Genomic DNA, 18071 nt, shown 5'->3' with positions numbered 1-18071 from the left:
TCCAAAAGAACAGGGCTATATAATTAAAGGCTGTTCTTCTACTCACTTGTAACTTCACCTGTTAAGGGGGGGGGGAGGGATTTGGAGAAGACTTAGTTGAGAAGAATGTTAAGTTCTTAAAGGGACATACAATGTCAGTAACCTCTGAGATACAATGATGTAACATGATTCATAATTTATATGCTATCTGGAGAATTTTAAGTTGACTTCTCCAGTTGACTGGTAACCAATGCAAGTCCTTTAAAATAGGAGTTCACTGAGCACCTATAAAAATCCTCTCAGCCACATTTTGTGCAAGTTGTACTTTCTGCTCAAGTCTTGCAGGGAGGCTCTAGTACAGGGAGTTACCATAGTCAGTTCTACTCATAATTAAAGCATGTATAATAGTAGCTAAATCATCTTCAGACAAAAAAAGGGCTAAGACATTTAATCTTAAGAAGGTTAAATCTAAACAGCGCCCCTCTGTGACAAAGACCTTCTCCTGCTGTCGTGGCTGAGGCTGGTGGGGTCTTAAAGGTTGCTGTGTTGCAAGGCCTCTAGGTGGAACTCACAGGATTGGCTGTTAAATGCCCTTTTCCCTACTGGGTTTCCTGCACGGGAATGAGGAACTGAACCCACCCAGCAAAGTCTCCCAGGAGCAGGGAGAAATTTAGGATAACCTTTCTGAGAGAAGAGTTTACCTTGAGTAACTTGGAAATAAAAAGGATTAGAAGTAATCTTGTAGTAAACAAGTAGGCACGTTCTTTAGCATGTACCTTTGGAATAATACTTCAAAAAACTTTTGTTAACTGTAGACAATTAGACAACAATTAGAAATTATAAATACTTTCTAATATTAACAATTCTATTTTGTTTCCAGGAACCTTCTGCTGGATTCCACTGCAAGTCAGATAAGTATTACTTTTATTCTTTTGTGTGTTGGTCTTCTCTTACTCTGTATTTAAACTTCAGATCTGGATCATAAAATATTAAGTCTTTGTGGGTACTCTTTCTCTTTCCCAAGCTCTTCTAAACACCATCAGTCCCTCTTATGGTAAGCATCCTCTTTTTTACTTTTTGTCTTTGCTGTTCACTTTCAGTGTTGTCTGTCCCTTTGTGTTACTTTCCTGTTGAGCTCAATTAGATTCCACCAGCTTGCTAGTCTGCTCAGACCTAAGGTATGATGTTTTTTGTAGCTGTAGGCACATACTTATCTGGGATCCAAGCTCAGTCCATTGTGATGCAATCTCTGGTGCGATGGTCTCTGGCGTAGCAACTATCTCCTCCAGGCGATGGGTCCTGAGGTTGCTGGCATCCCGTCTTCCTCTTTCAGTGTCCACCTCCAGAGGGTTACCTACTATCTAACTATACCAACTCAAAAACAAAGACTACCTTCCTGGCACAGAGTTATCTTCCATAAGCTAAAAGTCTTTCTGCTGTGAATGTCCAGCAGCTTGGTGAAGCTGTTTTATCTAAAGAAAATAAATGATAATCAGGAAATCCCTGTCTTTAATTTCAGGGGAACAGCAATTCCTTTCATACAAAAAAATCCCACTCCTCTCTAATTAGAACAGGCAAACAAATTCCTAAGTTCCTGTTCAGTTGCTTCTACTACTAACTACTCTGTACCTCCTTTTCTTTACTTTCTCTCTGGGTTCTATAATCAAAATTTCTTTTTTTTTCTCTCTCTCTTTTTCAAATCTCCCAGGTATACAGCAACTCAGCAACAGCCATGTTACTGGTTTCTGCAGCTGTTCACCTTGGGTGCAGGCTAGCTCCACCACAAATGCTTTTGGGCCTTGACAGGGCTGACAACCAGCGCTTCTGCCTCCTGCAAAAGCTTCCTGCCTTCTGCTTAATTCCCCATTGAAAAATGTTTTTCTCCCAGAGAAAATTCTTGCTCCACTGATGTCACTATAAAAAAGTGCCACTTCTAAACATCTTTACTTTCCCTGGAACTGCCACTCTCAGCCTTCCTGGTGACAGATCAGAGGTGTCAGACACTTCTCTTTAATTTTCCTTATAGTTTAAAAATAGCTGCACTGTCCCAAAACAAGGTTACAGGGGCTATTCACCGTACTTTTTAGTGCTCCTACACTAGGCAAATTACTGACAAAAGCCACAAGGCTAGCTCTTGTGTTTTTGAGCTGTACAATATACAAAGAGGTTGCCTGCGTGAAAACCTGCACTGGATTCCTGCTTAGACTGGAGTCCCAGCACCAGGGCTTTCCCTGACCATATAAACATATCAAACCAGCCTTGCACAAGTGATGGGGGCTAGCACTGGTCACCCCAACATGCGATCTGGTCTAAACACTTATTTTTAAACTATTTTTCCCAGGGGCTATATGGAGATGCTTATCAGAATTCACTTTTCTCTCCAAGACTCTCTTTCATGCAGCCAAGCAGCAGAAGCTATCCCAGAGTCCCTTGCTGCTGTCCCTGGCATGCTCTGTGCTGCTCCGATGTGCTTCTGTCACTTCCAAGGAGGGAGAGGGGTGTGCATTCTGTCACCGAGGGGCTATGGTTGCATGGCACTGTTGCAGGAGTTTGGTAGGTGCTATCTGCTGCTTGTCTTTTCCCCCCTTGCCTTTATTTTAAGCTATATTAGTTTTGTTTTAAACTGATAACTTTTATTTTACTTTTGTGCCTGGCCCTGTGATGCCAGTATTACCTAGTCCCTTTAAGAGTCCAGGCTATGATATCGTCTGGCTTGCTAAAGTGAATCTAAACTGGCAGCTCTGCCTGATCTCCTGTAATCACCAGCACTTGCAGCCCTTCTCTCCTGCCTCAAACAGCTGATACTCCAGGGCAGAGACAGCACACAAACAAAAGAACAGCAAGCTGACTCTGCCTAACCCTGTTCCTATAGCCACACAGGTTACTTCTATTTAATTTTTTTTAACCTGTTTGCATAAAGAAAAAAGTCTTAACCACCAAAGCAATTTGTATTTGCATGGTGAGCTGATTATCAAACAATACTCCTAAATTTGGTACAATCATTTTTGGGACTGATTCTACCCCTTCTATTAATAGGTGACTAACCCGCTCTCTACAGGTTTGGCTAAGTCAGAGCATTTCTGACTTTTTTGGATTGAGCTTTGAGTTATGATAAATCAACCATGAAGCAAGTTCATCCAAACAAGTATTGAGACTAGTAATGATCTCTGGTTGGTCCTGAAACAAACTAATGAAAAGCTGGATATCATCTTAATAGCATCCATATAATATGTAGCTGCTGATTTACAGTGAGATAAAGTGTCTGAGGTGTGATTATGACTCCATTTTCTTTCAGCCCCTCTCACCATTTTCTTTCAGCCCCTCTCACCTCACCTCTCATCAGCCAGCATGAAACCAAGGCACAGTTCTTCTCACCCTTCTCATGCAAATATTTTCAGGCACTAATAAATCATAGCTTGCACTAAATGTCTGGTCCCACTCTAATGACAATTGATCAGCAGATAGCCCATTTTGGTTTTTCAAAAGAAGTTAGAACTCCTTGAATTTTCTCACAAGAAAGATTACTAATTTGTTTAAAAATGATATAGGGACAAATTACAAACCTTCTTTCACCGTCTCACAACACTTTGATTTAAAAACCGGTCTAATATGTGACTTTTCAGATGGGTAACTAATGAAACCTCTTCTTTAAGATCTTGATTTTCCATCTTCGCTAAAAAAGACAGGACGGACACCCAATATCCAGAATTTCCTTGTAGAATGATTGAAATTCAAATGTAACATTGTCAATCAGCTAATTTCAACAAAATGTATCCTGGAGGGCAATATTTCACAACTAATTGAAAATCATGTTATGTTGATTTAACCACCAGTCAGTTTTCCCAATATGGATGGATTCAATAAATTCAAGAGTGAATGCAGAATAGTAAACAAGTGCCACACCACTTACTTTCCCCATTAAACATAGCAGATGAAAATATAGGGGTAGATATTCAACACTGGCCAGTGTTGAATATCTACCCCTATATTTTACTAGAGCTCTTTATTTGATTACCTGATTGAGTTGTCCTGTTTATTGTGTTTCATCTGTTTACTTTTACCTTTGTCTATTGTGTTTATCTGAATGTGAAAGAAGAATGTTAGTTTGTGTCTGTCTGTTTGTCTGTCTCTCACTTTGTGTGGCGGGGTGGAGAGGAGTGGTGAAACATGAGAAGGAGTGATGAGGAGTAGAGAGGAGTGGGGAGAAGTGGTGATAAAGAGGATAAGGTATGGAGAGGAGATGTGGAAGAGAAGGAGGGAAGACAAGAGGAAGGGAGGAGGGAGGATAGGCGGGAGGAGGAAGGAGGCTGTTGAGGGAGGATGATAGGGGATGAAGTAGGGATAGTAGGAGTAGAGATAGGGAGGAGGGAGGAGGGAGTAGAGATAGGGAGGAGGGAAGAGTAGAGATAGGGGATGAAGTAGGGATAGTAGGAGTAGAGATAGGGAGGAGGGAGTAGAGATAGGGGAGGAGGGAAGAGTAGAGATAGGGGATGAAGTAGGGATAGTAGGAGTAGAGATAGGGAGGAGGGAAGGGATAGGAGGAGGCTTGAAAGGGAATAGATCTAGGCTTGTGAGTGTGGAAGGAGGAGTCCAGAAAGGTAAAGCTAGACAGAGATGACAGTGGATGAGGGAGTTGTCAGGACAGGTGCAGGAGGGAAGGAGGAAGGAAGGGGAATGGGGAGTGGGAATAAGAGTCAGCAGAGTGACACCACCTCACCAGAAGTGTAAGTGGCAACCTGATCATCCAGTAGCCAGGCAGCAGCTCATCCACGTCCACAGGCCTACAACTTCCATTTGGTGGATAATGAGCAGCTGATCACCGGGGTCCTGGAGAATTACAACATGCTCTTTGGCAACCAGGCTGCAATGACCTCCAGTGCTGCCAAGGGCCATATATAGTGGACCATTGCCTAGGCCATATCACGACGCAGCAGCATCAAGAGGACTGGAAAGCAGGTGGCCACTGCTACAGGGACATAAAGGCGCAATTGAAGAATAAGGTGGCCAGCAGGAACAAATACATGCACCATACTGGAGGAGGAGCCCTTGCGAATCATCCTGTCACCGATGGAGGAGTGACTTATTCAACAACTGGGATTGGACGTCTTTGAGAGCATGGACAAGGCCCTGGACATGACGCTCACTGAGGCCAGTAAGTCACATCACCTGTAATTGTGAAGTCTGCTACAGATGTCCACTCTTTTTTGGATAGGATGCTCACATTGAATGATGCAAGATGCACAACTTATGCAAAACAGTACATGTGTACTTCTTAGCATTCATACTTACATCTTCTTCTTTGCTTCCACAGCTCTCTCCCGTGAAGCCCCAGGTACCAGCAATGCAGCCCTAGGTCTCAGTGGCTCCTTTCCACCAGGTCTCTGAGATGCCAATTATATCTGTATCCACAAAAGAAAACTGAAGACACTTTTGAAAGAAACAAAGTATAAGAGTAAAAATATATGAGGCATATAAGGGGCATACTTTGGGGTGAATTTTCAAACCATTAGGATGCAGAAATTAGCATGTATGCACAAAATAGCCTCTGCTCACATATTCCATATTTTATAAAAGTTGAAATACATAAGTATTTTCATGTTTGAGTGCGGGACCCATACTATGGAACTCCATGCCCTTGGAATTAAGACTACAACAAGAAAACAAAACATTTAGAAAAAATCTAAAAACCTTGGCTATTTAAACAAGCCTTTCAAAAAGAGAAGGGAGAATAAAATCCAGGGACTTGCAAGGTTCAAACCAGGGAAGTGCAAGATACAAAACACCCACACAAACAGGAATCACTAAGGGTGTAGTTTTTAATAGAATTCATCACTAAAGGATAAGTTACATTTATAGAATGAGTCCTAGACTCAAAACTGCTATAGAATTGACCTGGACATGATAGTGTTCACACTCATTTAACAACTAACATTGATTAAAAACTATGTTACCAAACCTTATGGCACCTGTGTAAACTGATAGATTTTAATAGCATTACTTTTTGTGCCTTACTGTAAACCGTTGTGACGGTACCCACCTTAACGACGGTATAGAAAAGATTTAAATAAATAAATAAATAAACATACGTGCAAGAAAAGGGCTGGTCTGGGGCATTCCGGGGAGGGCCCATTTTAAAAGACACTCATGCGCATACCTTTGCCGGCTTACTCACGTATTCTGACAGCAGCTAGTTATCTAGCATAAATGATATTAACATTTCACCCAGGACGGGAGGTCTGGGTGAACGGGGGAGAGTTCAGGCTGAAGAACTAGGAAGGTAGAGATGACCTACAGAAGGACTGGGCAAACTGGTAGCCGAGTGGTAAACTGGTTAATTTCATTGCGTTTTGCATGTTTTAAAATTGGTCAACCTAGCGAGTTAGTCCTACTTTTGTGTGTGAAATATACGTGTGTATATTTTAAAAATAGGAAAAACACGTGCGTTCAATGCATTGATATACGTGGTTTCAGTACAGTGCAAGTATTCGTGCTTCGGCATACATACGCGAGTAAGTTGCAGGGTAGAGATATGCGTATTTTATAAAACATGTATATATCATACACACAGGTTATACAATACTTGCGTAGATCTGCTCGTAACTATATACGCACATACATGCCACCAAATGCATATGTTTAAAAGTTATCCTCTTTGTCACTAAGTGAATGTCATGGGCTGGAGAATTAAGATGGTCTCAATAACTGATGCGAGGAAGGCATTTATTCACCATAATGCACAGATGCATGAGGCGGGGAAAAGGAGTGGGAGATCAGTTAGAAGATTGAACTCAATAAACCTCTGATTCGAGTTTCAACTTAACCAGCCATGTGATTACTGATGGTTGGCAAGCATTTTGTCGTTTCCTACCCATCTGTGGTAGAGCTTCTTTGGAAGGATTCTGACTGTGTAAAATAAGAATACTTAAGAAAGAGGTTCGGGATTTCCGCCAACACATTATTGCATTCCTGTCTCTGAATCATAGTGCTATCTCAATCTTTAAAAACAGCATGTGTGGGCCAGAGAAACAGCTGGGAGAAGTTGAACAAAGATCCAGATATTTTGAAGCTAAAGCTGGTACACTTGACATTATGCTTTCACTTTTTTTTTTTTTTTTGGATGTAAAATGAAAAGAGTGCTGCAAAGTGATAGCTTAAAAGGCAGACTTCAATGAAAAAAAAACATAAATAAAAATTTAATACTGTAGGGAGCAAAAATAGTGATTCCTTTTATTGAGTTGCTGCAAAGGGATTTGTAAGACAATTTCATCCAGACTGAAAGATCTAGGGAGAGTAATTTTGAAAGCCATTTCCAAGGGTAAAAAAAAGAGTGCTTTATCTGTGCAAATGGCCTTTGATAAAATTGCCCACCCAATATGTATGCATGCAGTTAGGTACCTGCAGTGAGCAGAAGCATTCTAGGGGGAGATATATGCGCATATGCACTTACTTTTACAATTCTCAAAAATATGTGCATCTTTTCCCTCAAAAAACCTATGAGGTCAATTTTAAAAAGGTTGCTTGTGCAAAAATGCCCATATATGCGCGTATGTGGGCTATGTGCGAACAACGCGGAATTATAAAAAAGCCATGAAGCACACACATGTATATCCGTGCATGCATCAAAATAAGAGGGCAGATAAGGACGTGGGATGGGCGTTCCAGGGCAGGGTGAACAGTTATGTGCATAATTCCGTATTTTAAAACCGAAGACCATGGCGCGCATCAGCTTGTTGTCCACGTAACTTTACTGCTGCTCCATATGAGGAGCAAGTCTGTAGATCTCGAGTTGTAGGGCTTACAGGACAGGGTGAGGGGTCTGGGGCAACTGGGGGACATTCAGGATGAAGAAAAAGAGGGGGTCTTGAAGACCACGATATTAAATGGGAAAACTGGTGGACTAATTGGAAAAACTTGGTTGCGCCTCACGTGAGCATGTGTTAAAATCTGCCTACATATGCCCGAAAATGCAGGAAAAGTCTTAGGAAAGATATGCAAAGTAAATTTGCTTGAAAGACTTCTTTACATTAGATGCATATTTAAGTGCGGGAGGTGTATTTTAAAACATGCGCATGCAAATGCGCGTACGATTTAAAATTGCAGCGTATTTTCGCTCACGTGCTGATATGTGCGTGTATGGGCGCGTGCACACTCATTTTAAAATTAACCTGTAAATGTACACATTAGCAGATGTAAATGGGTATGGGTAGTTTTGGTGGGATATTTTTCAAAGTGAACAAATGCATGTAAGTTTGCTTTGAAAATTAGTATAACTTGTGTGCGTATTTGCCAGCTTTCTTATCTGGGCTGTTACAAGATTGCACCTTCAATGGATAGATTTTCAATATCCTTAAAAATATCTTTCAATGTTTTATTACAATCATGTTTATTATAAATATATTTCCATTTCATTTACAAAAACATTGCAACAAATACAGCATTTATACAAAAATCATTAACAAATTAACAATTCCATTACTAAAAAATTAAAATCAACATTCTCTCAATCACACACTCACATGAAGGCTCCAGCCACTCTCAAATACACCAGACCTTAAAATTGCAACATTTCTAATATAGGGCCTGATTCACTAAGACATTTCTCCCATTCTGTGTCTATGAGAAAATGCCTTGATGAGTCAGGCCCATAAGCCTTTAGTCCCATATGGCAGATGATGATAAATTGGAAAAATGTCCCTATTTTAACCAAAGGGCAACTTCAAATTATGGTTAAATGACTTCCAATGCTAGACTTCAATTTGGATAACACCAGGTTTGGATAATGTTCAGGAAGGCTTCCAAACTCAAATATCTCTAATTTCCAAACAGGCTTCCAACCCGAATGGTATCACTCTCCACAGCAGGCTTCTCAATTCGAATAGTGTCCCTTGAATAGTGCATGATTGGTGTATGGGGAAGTGGCTTGAGCCTTGATGTGAGTGTGTGATTGAGAGAATGTTGATTTTATTTTTTTTAGTAATAGGATTGCTAGTTGATTTGATAATGATTTTTGTATAAATCCTGTATTTGTTGCAATGTATTTGTAAATGAAATGAATACGTGACACACTCCTTATACAGGCTTGTGTAACCAAGCTCTGAGGTGGCTTGTTCTTTCCCAGGTAAAATATTAAATAATAGGATCCTAATTGGGATAGGGACAACAGATGATCCTAAGACTATATTGCTGAAGTTAAAGACTGATGGCATGGATTGGAGCAATAATTTGTAGCAATATTCACCTTTGAGAAATAAAAATATAAAGTTAATGTCTTCCTTTTTCACTGGTTAGTGTGACCCACTGCAAAAGTTAATCAGACAAATTCTTTGACTATAAACCTAATCAAGAACAAATGCACTGGAGTACAAAGCTGAGAGTTTACCTGAGAAATTGGATGTAGAAACAAGAGAAAGTAATTTTTAAAAAAGAATGTATTTCCTCCTAAGTATATATATATAGCATTATAAAAAGGTACTTTATATCCCTTGAAGGCCATTTGATTTCCTCAAAGCTGACTCTACAGGCAAATATGCTGAAGTGCTACTTTAAAAAGGATTTTTTTTTCCCTGTATTCATTCCCTCGTGCTTCTTGGCATTTTTCTATAACCAAAGAATTGCGTAATGATTTTTTTGGGGGTGTATAATCTTTGTAATTAAATGATGAGCTGGTACTGTAAGTCTGCCACAAGGAGGAGTATCCCTCTGGAGCTTCTCGCCACCTGTCCTTCATTTAAGAGAATGTAAACTTCAGCTTCTTCATAATCCCCAAAACCTTAATAACATCTAGCAAGTACAGTCAGCTTCTGGTTGCCTATAGCAACATAACCTGCTCAGTGCTGTAATATAACCATTAATATCACTTACATTCATAATGCTATACAAGTTATTGTTCTTAATATTAACTAGAATGTTGCATGCTATTTCTCTCCTGGTGACAGATCTTATAAACTGATTCCCTGCCCAGTAATAATGCTATGTTCCTATAATCAAACTGCATTTCCCATGTCACAGTTTCATCTGGTAGCCTCTTGGTTATATTTCCATGTTACATTTTAAAGGGATGGGGTGAAGAGGTAAGTTGGGTAAATGAATGTATTTTTAGCCTGCAATGATGATAATGGGTTAGGCAGTTAGTTGGTTGGTGGTGGTGATACTGCCGGCGATTGGGATCACTGTTTTTAAATTATGCCATTATGTTACGTTACATTTTGTGTGTTATTTTAAAACTACCACTGTGAGACCACGAGATGCAGTGAGCTATTTAGATGTGTTGTTTAGTGGCTCTGGGTGCCACTGCCACCCCCATTTGTATTAGTTTTCCCAATCTAATATACTATTTTAAGATAAAATACAGCTTTATGACTGTGGGAACCTGTGGCGAGTAGACTTTGTTTATTATAATATGACCAGAAATATCATAAAAATGGAGAAAGAGAAGACAAAGCAGATGGAGTCTAAGATGGCGGAGGAAGCCTACATTTCAGTTTCAAAAGTTTTGAGACTGTGTTATGATCAGGCTTGTGAACCCTTGGACCGAAGGGAGGATGGTATTACCTTAGGAGGTGGGTCCTTAGGTTCCCCCGTCGGGTGGCGAGGCGGAACAGAAGATGGAGCTGGCTGACCCTCAGCACTGAAGACTGAGGCAACCTTGGAGAAAGCGAATAGTCGTGACGTCGGAGAAGCCAACTGGGTCTTCACCCCTGGAAGCCCGCGGTCCTCCTGGGAGGAGCCCATAGGGACCGGGCCACTGGGACTTAGGTGGACCTTTGAGAGGTCGAGGAGTCGTGAGGTTGGTGCAAGGGCCAACTGGAGCTTTGCCACTGGAAGCCCACGGTCCCCCCGAGAGGAGCCCGTAGGGACCCGGGCCGCTGGGACTTAAGTGGGCCCTTGGAGACGATGGTCCAGAAGAAGTACAAGGTCGAGTACCAGAAGGTCGTCGCTTACCAGTCCGCGGTCACACACCGAGGGATCACCACTTGCCAGTCTGAAGTCACACACCAAAGAATCACCGCTTGCCAGTCCAAAGCCACACACTGAGGAATCACCAAGAAGAAACAGGAACCAGGAATCAAGGATCCGAAGCACCAGAAGACTCACTAAAGCAAGCAGATTTGTAACCAGGAAGTTGCCAAGTCGAAGAGTGAGCGGAGGAAGTCTCCTTATATACTTCCCCTGTGCCTTGCCCATAGGAGCAGGTGTAGGCAATTTGGAGGACGAGGCCCCTTTAAATCTGAGGAGGTGGCAGGGTCTCGCGCCTAAGGCCGGTGGCCATCTTGGATCCTCGGAGGTGGAGCAGAGTGGCCTGCCGCCACGAGGGGAGGCCCAGGGCGTCTCCCCCGCCGGCAATCATCATGGGGAGATGAGGGAGCAAACCGGCCTGGACTCCCTGACGCTGCCGCGGTGGTCCAACGCCACAACTCAGGTAGGGGGTCGCGGCCGCCTGCGGCCGCGAGACACAACAAACTGTTTTAAGAATACTGTAGTCTTGTTGGATAAGTATGATGCTCTTTTAAGGGATACTAAATGTGCTGTGTTGCTTTATAGGGGTGGTTTCAATATTTCAATATGCAAATGTTTATGTCCTTACATGTAATATTTGGTTGATCTCAAGTTAAGATGTGTAAGTAAAAGAAAGCTGGGTGAATGTTAGTTTGAATAGCAGCTCTTTGTGATATATGAGTCTGAAAGTTAGGTGAAAGGAAGGAAGGAGTGGCTTTGCAGGATTGAAGTTACCTTGACTTGAATGTAAGGGGGTGTCACCCGAGTGCATTCTGAATGGTGTGGCAGTATGTGGTATAAGAGTGGTCTTGTACACCATAAAAAGGGGATTACGGTTTGAGATGTTAGGTAGGAAGAGACTGGGGAAAAATTTGGGGAGGGGAAAATATATAAGAACATAAGAAGTGCCTTGCTTGCTCAAGGTCCATGAAGCCCAGCATTCTGTCTCCGACAGTGGCCAGTCTAGGTTACAAGTACCCGGCAGATCCCCAATAGCTGATCTATTTCTTGTATCTCACTCCTAGGGATAAGCGCTGTCTTTCCTAAGTCTGCGTGGTTAATAACTGTTTATGAACTTTTCCTGCAGGAGCTTGTCCAATCCTCTTTTGAACCCCACTAATCTTAGTTGCCTTGTCCACATCCTCCAGCAACAGATTCCATAGCTTGATTGTGCACTGAGTAAAAAAACACTTCTTATGATAAGATTTGTTTTAATTTGCTGGCTGCTAGTTTAATGGAGCGGCCCCTAGTCCTAGTGCTCTTTAAAAGGGTACATAACCATTCCCTATTTACCCATTCCACTTCACCCTTGATTTTATACATTTCAATCATATCCCTTCTCTGTCATCTCTTTTCCAAACTAATGAGCCCTAATCTGTTTAGCCTTTCTCCATAAGGGAGCTTTTCCATCCTTTTTATTATTTTTGTCGCCTTTCTCTGTACCTTTTCTATGTTCACTTTGTCTTTTTGAGATATAGGCAGTGAGAAGTATACACAATACTCAAGGTGCAATTGCACCATGGATTTATACAAGGTCATTATATTATTCTGTTTTATTCCCTATTCCATTCCAAATAATTCTTAACATTCTATTTGCCCTTTTGACCACCGCTGTACATTGACCCAGAACCCAGCATCGTGAACCTGCAGTTGGGATTATTTTTCCCTATGTGCATTACTTTGTACCTGTCCACATTAAATTGCATCTGCCATCTAGAAGCCCAGTCTCCTAGTCTCACAAGGTCCTTCTGCAGTTCTTCACAATCCACTGCTGTTTTAACAACTTGAAACCATTTTGTGTCATCTGCAAATGTGGTCACTTCACTCATCATTCCTTTCTCCAGACCATTTATGAATAGCACAAGTCCCAATACAGATCCCTGGGGCACTGCACTAATGACCTTTCTCCATTTAGAAAATAATCATTTAGTCTTACCTTCGGTTTCCTGTCTTTTATCCAGTTACAAATCCACACTAGGACACTGCCTCCAATCCCGAACAATTGCAAATAAGGAAAGAAGAAGAGATTGGCAACAACAGACTTAAATGGGCCGGGGCTCAGGCTGGGAAGAACTAGGCCTTCCATGTTTTAATATTTGGAGACATAAAATGTATTTGCATGGTAAAGATGAGTAGTAAAATAAGTCACATGGCATACAGTGGGAACTGGGTTGCCAATCAAAAAGAAGGAAGAGAAATGTAAATGCTTTCGGAAACAAAGCGCAGTCATAACGATGTTACAAGAAACACATTTAGCTGAGAATAATAAATGAAAAGATTAATTTGGGAGAATGTTGGCGGGGGGTGCTAGTGAGACTGCGTGGAAATGGCTGCTTAGTCCCTCAGCTCTACATCCTTCCCAGCACTTTGCTGTTATTTATAGCTGTCTTTGTGACTTTTTTTCAGTTATTGGGGAGTTTTTGTCTGCTTTTTTTTTTTTTTTATCTCATACTCTTTAGCTGGAAGTTTTACTCAGTCTGATTATTAATGCAGAATCACTAGCTCTGGACAGCCGCAGTTTTTAATGGACTCCTCTCTGCGTTTCTCGCATCATCTCTGGATCGGCATTCACCCGGGGAGGCTTGATTATTTGGAGAGATCGCTCTCGCTCAGGGAAGGTAGAATCAAGTCTCTATCAGGTATTTCGACGAACTCAGTGCTCTTTAAAAAAAAAAAAAAAAAAAAGCGCAATTTCTTTGAGGGGGAGGCAGTTACGTGGCTCTTTTGCTGCCTGTTTCAGTAGCAGTACTGGTGCTTCTGCAGCCCTCGATTTTAATGTCACCGCCCATCAGGATCGCTTAAAAGCACTGAAATAGAGGTGAGGAGTGACTGTTCCTGTGCTGGTTTACTTTAAACTTATAGTTAAGTTCAGGTCAAGGACTTGGAATGGCAAGAACTGATTGTGTCCCGGGCAGCAATTTGTTTACTATCGGGCCCTGTGAAAGGCGAGTCCTGGGAGCAAACTGACGGACTGACTTTTAATGCTCAGTGGCTCCTGTTAAATTACATTGTGAAAGATTATTTACACCCAAATCTGCCAGCATAAATCTTTCTGCTACATTTAAAAAGAGATTCCAGTTATCATCAGGAGGTTTCCAGCAACTTACAAGCACTGTTGCTCATATGAGCTGCTCCTTAGTGGAAGTAGAGCCAGCACTATCTTATGTCTGCTTGCCAGTAAGGTATTGATCTCACTTTAATAGTGCTATTTAAAAAGAAAAGAAAAAGGAGGAAGAGAGACAAAAAGGGTAAAAGACCTTGCAGTGCTTTGAGGCTTATATTGCTCAGTATAGGGTAGATTTTAAAAGACGCACACAGGCGTCCATGTGCAGGCAGTTCCCGGTGTGCACACATACAAGCCAATATAGTAAAGTGCGGCCGCGGTTACCCTGCTTCTAACCCGCTTTCTACTCACAATTTGGCCGCGTTAGTCCAACCTGCGATTCACTATCCCTTTTAACCCATCCTTACCGCTTCTTTAAATCAACGGGTAACCCTTGCCGCCCGCGGCATGTATATGAGATGTAAACGATCGGATTAGCTATTTCCCCCCATTCAGTAATGTGCGCCCCGACTATCGCCTTTTTAACCTGTAGTTTAGCCGCGCGTTTAACCTGCTAACTTACCACCTACCCTTACCCCTGCGTTAGAGGCAGGGGTAAGGGTAGGCGGCAAACTTTCCCCCAGCCCTCGCTCACCTGCCCTGGCCACGTCCATGAGTGCCGGTCTCCGGGGCAGCCCCAGTCCTCTCTCCCCTCCTCCCGAAGCAACTTTAACCAAAAGAAAACTTTAAAACCTAAAATCCCCTCCTCCTGAAGCAAGGCACAGGGCGAAAAGCGACTCGACATGTAAAGTATTGTGAATAAGTGTAACCAAAGTTAACTTACCTTTTCTTTCTTTCAGCCCTCTCTGCCCTCCTCCGGAGGCTCGCGCCGCGGCTCCCCTGCCTCCCGGGGGCAGCCGGCGGCGAAAGCGGCTTCCAGCGGCCCCCGCCGGCGAAGACGGGTGAACGCATGCCCGTAGTGCACGGGCGCTCAAGCCAGCGAAAGCACATGAACGGGCGTGCGTGACGTCACGGCAAACTGACGTCACGGCAAACGTTCATACGCTTTGCTGGCTTGAGCGCCCAAATTGACGGGCGCTCAAGCCAGCAAAGCGTATGAACGGGCATGCGTTCATCCGTCTTCGCCGGCGGGGGCCACTGGAAGCCGCTTTCGCCGCCGGCTGCCCCCGGGAGGCAGGGGAGCCGCGGTGCGCGCCTCCGAAGGAGGGCAGAGAGGGCTGAAAGAAAGAAAAAGTAAGTTAACTTTGGTTACACTTATTCACAATACTTTACATGTCGAGTCGCTTTTCGCCCTGCGCCTTGCTTCGGGAGGAGGGGATTTTAGGTTTTTAGGTTTTCTTTTGGTTAAAGTTGGGATCCACTTCCTGGTACCTGTCATTTCAAATGTCATTTGAAATGACAGGTACCAGCGCACCCAGGATACTGTATAGGCGCCTGTATAGCGTCTATACAGTAAAATGGATTGCGCTTCATGGACGCGTGTTGGACATGCGTTGGACGCGGCTTGCATTTGCATGCCATTTAAATACAGTATTGAGCGGTAGGTGATCCGAACTGTGCGTGCGGCAAACGCGGGTGCGCCCGGCCGTAACGCACCTCTTTCTACCGCACCTTACTGTATCGTCCCGATAGATTGCTGATTTTATAACATGCGTGCATCGACATGTACATGTTATAAAATTGGCTACCCGCGCGCGCATCTGCGAGCGGGTGCCGACTCCGCACACAAGGGGAAAATTTTCTTAGAAATGTGCAGCAACACGATAGGAGGGAACTTCCTAAATCCCTAGCTAACCTGCCTGCCTTTTCACCTCTCTTCCCCAACCCCTAAAATCACCCTAGCTACCGTTTTATTTTCTCAGCTTACCTGCTCTATGGAGTAGTAGTAAGTTGTGCGTGCTGGCCGGCTGCAGGCACGCGCTTCAGTGGGACACACACACACACGCACACACACACACACACACACACACCTCTCAGTCGTCCTCCTTTCTTCTGGGCCTTGGCCGCGCCCAAGCTGCTCATTCACTGCTGGAGGGGAAGGCCCACCTGCCTTGCCACTGTCTGCGGCCTTCCTCGAGCTAGACCACTAGGCGCTGCCTACTCTGCCTGGAGGACCTTCAGTTCCTGCCTCGTACCTGTGGTCTCCGGTATTCTCTGTTCCGGTCTAGCTCGTCTGTTCACCGTCAGCCGCGCACCTCTACTCCTTATGGGCACACCTCTCCACCATCTCTCCGGGAGACCCCCTGAGGCCCACCTAAGCCCAGACAGCCCGGGAATCCAAGGACTCAACCCATGGAGTCCCCGGGCCATTATTGGTGAAGCTCCAGCTTGCCTCTGTCTCCTTGTGTGCTCCGCCTCCTGGCGGCAGGCGCCCTCTGGGATCCCTCAGAGGGCAGTACCAATCCTGCACCAGGCCAAGGGTCCACTTCCAGCGCAACAGAAACAGCAAAAATAGTTATGCAAGGGGAAATAATCCCTTATGCAGTAAATAAGAAGAGAATTCTGAACAAAAATATAATTAGACTGGTGAAACGACTTAGGAAAGCATGATTAAAGAAGATTAGACATATGACAAGAGAACAGAGAGCATTGTTTTGCAATATGCACTAGCTTAATTATATTATTGCATCAGTGAATATTAATACCCTTTTGTAACAGAAACATAAGTTGTTCAAATTTGGGAATACAGTTGGGAAAGGTTTAGCACGGCTAGTGAAGTCTGCAAATAGATCGAGATTTATTTCAGTGCTGAAAAATAGAAAAAGTGAAAGACAAAAGTCTAATAGGGAAACCAATATCATTCCCAAGCAATTTTATAAGACGGGAGGAATTTTTTCAGTATGAAACCTTACCTCAAGTGAATGGGGAAAGACTGGAAAAGATCAGTCAGCCCGTAACAAATAAAGAGATTTTGCATGTCATACAATCTCTAAAAAATCATAAAACCCTAGGACCTGATGGCTACACTGCAGAAGTTTATAAAAGGAAAATTTTTTGGAAGAAATATTCAAAGATTTTTTATGGATGGAAGAACTCCCAATTTCTATGTAGGATGCATTAATGTTATTCCAAAAAAAGGGAAGGATTTAGAACAACTCTCTTCATATAGGCTATCACTGTTGAATGTAGATGTCAAAATTTATATGAAGATACTAGCGAACAGATTGGTTGCAATACTACCAGATATGGTTTCTAAGGAGCAGGTAAAATTTCTCCAAGGCCAGAATGCATCGATCAAAGTTGGTAGTATATTGGCAGCACTAGGGATTCCACTAGGTTTTAAAGACAATTGTCACAGATGTGAGCTCATGGGCTGTGACATGGTTGATGCATCCTAGTAGGCAAACCTGCCAGGCCCACACCGACAGCTGGTGGACTCGCTCTTACTGAGACTGGAGCTGGAGCTTCACCTATACCAGCCACATTCCCCGCAGGTTGAGCCCTTGGGTTCAGGAGCCAGCAGGGCTTAGGCAAAACTTCCATAAGGAGTGGTCGGGCGAAGTCGAGATTTGGGCGGCAGTCGGGGCTGGTAGCAAGCAGACAGTATCCAGGTCCAGGCCAAAGTTAGAGCAGGCAGAGAGCAGACAGTGTCCGTGTCCAGGTCAAGGTCGGGGCAGGAAGCGAGCAGAGTGTATTTAGGTCCAGGCCAAGGTCAGGGCAGGAGGCAAATAATCAGTATCCGGGTACAAGCTGGGGTCAGGGCAGGCGTCAATCCAGAAAAGTCAGTGTCTGTAGCAGAGTAAAGAACCAGGAATCATGCCAAGAAGCCAAGACAAAGCAGGAGAAGATGCTGAGGTTGAAGACAAGGGTGAGACCAGCAGGACGAGGCAGGATAAGGCAGGGAGAGGCAAAGCATCCACCAGGAGGCTAGGCAGGACAAGGGGACTACTGGAAAGGCAAGGATAATAATGAGCAAGGCAGGCAAGGGAACCAGGCAAGAGAGACAAGGGAAGAAAGCAAGAAGACAAGGTAAAGCAATACGCACTGCAAGGCTGCAATGGAACCTGTTGCTGAAGCAAGGTATGGAGAACAG

Source organism: Rhinatrema bivittatum, chromosome 6 (genome assembly GCF_901001135.1).
Source record: "Rhinatrema bivittatum chromosome 6, aRhiBiv1.1, whole genome shotgun sequence".
Taxonomy (NCBI): Eukaryota; Metazoa; Chordata; class Amphibia; order Gymnophiona; family Rhinatrematidae; genus Rhinatrema; species Rhinatrema bivittatum.
Note: the sequence above shows the minus strand (reverse complement) of the source record.